The sequence below is a fragment of the Schistocerca americana genome, chromosome 7 (assembly GCF_021461395.2).
Source record: "Schistocerca americana isolate TAMUIC-IGC-003095 chromosome 7, iqSchAmer2.1, whole genome shotgun sequence".
Classification (NCBI taxonomy): domain Eukaryota; kingdom Metazoa; phylum Arthropoda; class Insecta; order Orthoptera; family Acrididae; genus Schistocerca; species Schistocerca americana.
In genome coordinates, this window is record NC_060125.1 from 300,421,527 (window position 1) to 300,428,286 (window position 6,760).

The window sequence follows — 6,760 nt, forward strand, 5'->3', positions numbered from 1 at the left end:
TTTACACCACTCTTCTGTGGTCAGTTCCGCGTAACGTGGTAGAAACCAAGTAGGCCTACGCAACTGTCAACGGGCCACGAGAGTGAAAACAGATACACTACCACTTTCAGCCAACCACCGTGTGTGCGACATGGTATAGTGTCACCAACAAAAAGTATGTGACAAGACACGAGATCCATGTTATCGGATTAACGTATTCCGCATTTTACCCCGACTGTCGCTTCCTGGACACGATGAACATACTTCACGTGGATCGTCGTCTGGTGATTGGTGACTGGCACGGAAGATCTAAGCTCGTTACCTCTGTGCCACACCTGACGTGGCTGAACCTCGGACGCTCCTGTGTTGGGATGACTATTGCTTATCCCTCGCAAAATATCATGTGCTTACATCGTTCAAGGGAATGACCATCGACTAAGTCTTCAGAGAAGGGGAAGATGTGGATCTTGATTACTGGAGCTACCTACAAAACGCTCACACGCTCTTTAACCCACACCGGGGTGCCGTACACACTTTGGAAATTATTTATGCAGTGTTTTGAGAAAGCCTCCCTTCTAGTTGGGGAGTGCCAGGTTCATTGTGTCATTCTGCACGGTATCACATCAAAGACAAATTGACTTGAATTGTAAGCAGTGAGGAAGGAGAGAGACTGACTGATTTGTGGAAAGCTGCTTTCACAGAGGTGTTAACAAAGCGGCATGTGTAGCTGAAGAAGCACAGGTAATATACAAAGTTATTTTACTTTAGGCTTTGAATAACATTTTTTGTAATATTCTGTTTTACAGGATTTTCATTTGTACACATTTACTAACTATAATCATGTAATAAAAAGTAAAGCATTAAAAAATTCTAATAATAAAAATTTACGAAACCATGATCCTATCGCCTTGTAAGATTTTTGGGAAGAATTAGGGGCAATGCTTGAAGAAACTTAATTTTTTTTTTTTAATGGTAGGGTAAAAGTGGCGGTACCAAGCAGAGATAGATCTGATTTTCGCTTAATTTTTGTTTTTGAATTTAACTTAGATAAAGCGATAGGCTCTCACACATAAAAGAGAATGGAAGAAGGTTTTGACCTGGTCAAAAATAAAAGAGTGAAGTCAAAGAAAGAGGCTGCGTTAAAAAAAAGCAAATAAATGGTACGGTTCGTGCTTTGTAAACATTAAGTTGTGCTTTCGAGTCAGCTCCATTCGCTAGTTTCTTTAAATCGCATGTCAGGTATCAGTCAAAGTCATCAGTCTGATGAAGCCTCAAACATAGTTCATTTCAATTTATATTCCAACTGTAAAGTAAAAAGTTTCAGAAAGTAAAAAAAAAGGATGGTAAGGTGACCATTCGCGAAAAGCGGGAAATCCTGGTTCGAGCCCCGGTCCTGCACAAATTTTCATTATTGTCATTCCATTACACAGCCGGTGGTTGTCCATACTCGTAAAGGCGAATACCTTTCACTGTACAAAATCCGCTGGAATGCTGAAACGTGCTCCTGTAACAATAACTGGTGTCACAAAAATAAAATGATGGCAAGTTAGTATAATATTACTATTAAACATGTGTGCACAAAAACGTAGTCCGCATTTAGACGAAATTATGGGAAAAACGCATGAAAATAGATAATTACATAAATCATTAGAGTTCAACGATTTAACGTGAAAAGAAAAACGTTACAAAGTCAATACAATTTCTACAGTAATTCTGGGGCATAACAGAGTTTATGTCTTAATCTCTGTACATCACAGCATCTTTCATATGCATATCAGAGAACTGTAGCTGGGGAGGAGGGTGACGAAAGATTTATCAGGTCTGACATCTCTTCTTATTGAAAATTGGGAAAATGGTAAGGATCAAAGAAATTGGAACTGTTCTCTGCCCTGGTTGATCATGGCATCTAATACTGGTATTTAATAATGTGCATCTTGAGGCTCAAGGATCAGTGCTGACCAAGTTCCTTCTGTGTTATCAGGTGGGGACTCCACTGTGCAGCTTGTGGGCAATCGAGGAGCTATTGAATGAAGGGAAATCCTCAACAGATTGCTGCTTAATGGAGATTGGTAAGAAGAAATATCTAGGATGCCCACAGGAAGGAAGCTATGTTTTATAACCAGCAGCACCAGCTAAATGCTTGCCAAATTAGTGATATCTACATTAAGAATTTCCAGGGGGTCAGATAGGGGCACAAGTAGTCTCTAAAAAACTATTGCCCCAGTACAGAGGGCCTTTGTGTATTAGAAGATTTGTTACCTCAGTAACAGATCTGTGGATGTCACAGCTCACCTTGCTCAAATTAAGCTGACTGCTAAGAATTAATGAAGAGAGTTTTCGTCCCAGGCCGAGAACTGCGAGGTTGGAGGGAGTACGTGCCACGTCGGCACACATGCCACCTATTTTCTATCGTCGTCGATCTGAGCCACTGGATGGCGTAACAATGTCGTGTGGTGCCAGCATTCACTAGAGCACATGGTGGCAGGTGGAATGGGGAGTGACAGCTGGGACGGATGTGGACAGTTGCAATGTGACAGAGAACATGGGCAAATTGTGGTTTGTTTGGAGTGCCCGTACTGCTAGTCTCAGGAATCATGTGCCCAAGCTGTCTGTCAGTCCTGGTAGTTTGGTGGAACAGCTCCAAGAACTGGGTGTGACAGTTATATTCAGAGGCGCGCATTAGCTCTGGTTGAATAGATATCGTTTATCCTGTTGGGCACTCTACTGCCCCTTTAGACTTGTAAGTGTTGGACGCATGTCCCAGTGGAAAACTAAGACATGCTGGAAGTTGTATAGCTTCCGTGAGACACGACTGGTGTGGAAATGTGATTTTGAGAGGAACTTTGCCCCTTGTCACTATGCAGAGAATAAGGGAAGATGTGTCTTGTCTTTTAAATCTTAGGATACAATTACAGTGTATGTTCGTGGTGTAGAGTGTAATTCATGAGCCGGCCAAAGTGGCCGTGCGGTTAAAGGCGCTGCAGTCTGGCACCGCGAGACCGCTACGGTCGCAGGTTCGAATCCTGCCTCGGGCATGGATGTTTGTGATGTCCTTAGGTTAGTTAGGTTTAACTAGTTCTAAGTTCTGGGGGACTAATGACCTCAGCAGTTGAGTCCCATAGTGCTCAGAGCCATTTTTGTAATTCATGAAGTAGTCAAGGTGATGATGTAGCTGACACAATCATTTAAATGCACCCATGTTATTTGCTGTCGTAGTTTCTTGAAGGTGGTGCATTTCAAAGCTCTGGTTGCAGTGTACGATTATTTGATAAAGACATTTTCTGGGTGCCAACGACCTTACCGCAGTGGTTCCTGTCAGATCACCGACGTTAAGCGCTGTCAGGCTGGGCTAGCACTTTGATGGGTGACCATCTGGTCTGCCGAGCGCTGTCGGCATGTGGGGTGCACTCAGCCCTTGTGAGGCAAAATGAGGAGCTTCTTGATTGAGAAGTAGCGGCTCCGATCTCGTAAACTGACATACGGCCAGGAGAGCGATGTGCTGACCACATGTCCCTCCGTATCCCCTTCCATGGGCGTCTGTGGTCTGAGGATGACACTGCGGCCGGTCGGTACCGTTGGGCCTTCCAATGTCTGTTCGGATGGAGAGGAGATTTTCTGAGTGCTTGACATGATGGTTTCCATAAGAGTGTCTTTCTGATGCATTGATGTTAATTACTAGTTTCCCACTTTGGGAATTGCTACATTTCAGATTTCGTTAAATTCTTTTCTCGTGCTCATGAGATTAACGCCGATTTGAGGAGTGAGCAATTTTATGGACTATTGGTTAGTTTCTTTTTAATGTTAGTGAATGATTAATTTTCTGCTGCATGTGTGTTTTTTTCAATTTTTTGTGCCTTACTGAGAAACCTTATACCTTATACGTTGATGATCATTTAGATCTGCTATATCAATGGTTATTAGTTTATGTGTTTTTATACTGGTTTGGGTATTCATTCTGGTGACTCAGTCTGTTTGAGTGTAGTCTGTATTTACAAAATGTGGTATTTTATTGCTGTTTTTTAAAGATTTTGTCAATTCGGTATCTCTTAATACACGTATTTCAAAACTGTATGCCAACTACTTTTATTCAATCACTCCACGGCTTTACATGCATCTTCCTGTTACTCCTGAAATGCTGTTCCACAATTATACCACGAAGGTTGATCTCCAGACTGATGTACGAATTTGTAGACAACGTACATGGGATAACCACAAGAGCGCTCCTGCCGTCATACAAAATCGCACCCAATGTACCATAACCCCTGGTGTAGGGCCAGTGTGTACGGGCTGCTGACAGAGTGGTTGCAGGCTTTCCAACTGGCCCCCTTCTATTCAACACGTGGGCATCACTGGCAACGATGCAGATCCAGCTTTCATCAGAAAACGCAATCGGCTTCCGCTCTACTCTCGCTTGACACAACTGAAGTTGCAAATGTCGATGGTTTGCGGTCAACGGAATGCACGCTACAGAGCGTCTGGCTTTGAGTTGTCTTTGAAGTAACCGACTTGCAACAGTCCGTTGTGTGGTACCAACTGCTGCTCAAACTGCTGCTGCAGATGCAGTACGATACACCAGACCCGTGCACCAATCACGAAGGTCTTCCCTGTTGACAGTGCTACTCGGCTGTCCGGAGTCCAGTTTTCCTGCGTCCGTACATTCTCGTGACCACCGCTGCCAGGAATCATGTACAGTGGCTACATTCCTGCCAAATATTTCTGCTGATAAAAAAATGATTCAAATGGCTCTGAGCACAATTGGACTTAACATCTGAGGTCATCAATCCCCTAGACTTAGAACTACTTAAACCTAACTAAGCTAAGGACAAGCACACACATCCACGCCCGAGGCAGGATTCGAACCTGCGACCGTAGCAGCAGCGCGGTTCCGGACTCAAGCGGCTAAGCCCGCTCGGCCATACTGGCCGGCGAGGGGTTGATAATGGCGTCTTTGACACTTTAAAGGCATACTTCACTGGCATCAACTCACCACGTTCAGTATCAAAGGCGACAAATGCTCACGACCGTTACAGCGTGTATTTAAAGCAAACCTGATTTCCATCCTCTTAGTTGCACTACAAGAACCACTCTCATACGACTGCTGCGAAAGGTGAATAGACATCACTTTTCAGATATAGAAAAAGGCCTGTCAGCTTTCATTTATGTCGAAGAGTTCGTTTTTGGTGTTGGCATTTTTTTCCCATCGGTGTACTTTGACCTTAGTGAAAACAATGTGGATACATAATTCCATGAATATCGAAAGAAACAGCCATCATAGATATGAACTTGATTTGCTCATTCGAGCTTTTCCTCACTCTGTGAAGTGAGGTCCTTCTAGTGCATGGACTGGCGTTTAGTTTCTGGATCATAAGTGAAAAACCAAGATTTGTCACATATTACTATTTCTTAGAAATCAGGTTTATTTTCATTGGTATTTATAGCGTTAGTACTAACATTTTCTCGACCGCCTTTTTATTCGACCGTGAGAATTTTCGGAACCTTTTTCGCACATATTTTTCTAATGTGAAACTGGTTATGCAAAAGTCGCCTTACGCATTCTTTGTCTCAACAGCCCATCCAATCACATTACTTACTTTTTTATGTTGTAAGGTGTCCTGGGCGTGAATAATCGTACATGATAAAAAGACTTCGCCGTACACTTCTTTTAGTAAAAGATAGTTTCCAGTAACAGTTCCAACTGTCATCTGCCGCTTCAAAACAGTTCGTTGCTCTTTTATTGCACGTATCATTTTTCCGTTAAAGCAAAATAATTACTGCTCTTACACAAACAAAGGCTATGGCCACACTGATTGGTCCACAGACACCAGAGATGCCGCATTCGGCTGGGAAGTTTTCACGCTTCACAGCTATTGGTCGTTCGTCTTTGGCGCATGCGTACTTCCTCTGCGACAGTATCAGTTCCGTTATTTTATAGCTACACCTCGTATTCAGCTTTTTCCAGAAGATGATTTCAAGGTTGATATCAGTTACATAATAATCGATATACTCTTAGCAATTTGTATAGTTATTTACGACAAAATGTGCTTTATGGAAGCTGTGAAGCACGACTTTAAAATTTTAAAAAGAATATTTGTTTTAGATCGAGGTTGCTGACCTCGCGCTCCGAGTGGCGTACAGATGGAGTACTGATTGATACAACTGTAGGGAAGCCAGTAATGGCCATCCGGAAACGGTCCGTCGTCGGTTCCCATGGGAAGCGTCACGTGGCCGGGTCGGGGTAGGGTAGAGTACAACTACCTCACTCAGGGTCACCGGCGCCTTCCATTGTCTGCCATGTGACTTCTCCTGCCGGCTGCTACTCTTTGTTCGTCGAGAAAGCGACAGGTCCGCTATCAGTGGAGACCTGCTGCATTCATATTTCACGTTTTTTAAAGCTTGCTGGCTAATCGTTTCCAGCTGTTATCTCGCCTAAGAGTTCGATAAATCCATCCGATATCACGCTCTAGAGGGTTTGCAGTTTTTTCATGGATTACTTATCTTTGTCGTTGACTGACTGCAGCTGCTGACTTTCACAACAGACGCCGAGTCCTTCCATCAATTTTCAGAAATGTAGTGCAGGTAATGTACTGAAATATTTAAGGTTGTAGCCAATCACAGTTTGTAAATCTGAAGGGTTTCCCTTTCGGTACAGTTGTCTATTTGAGCCTGCTGACTGTGTTATCCCCCGCAGTTCCCTCCATCACTAAATTAATGACTCCTTCATGATACAGGATAGGTATTATCACCTGACCCCTTCTTTTTTCAAGTTGGGCCATAGATTTCT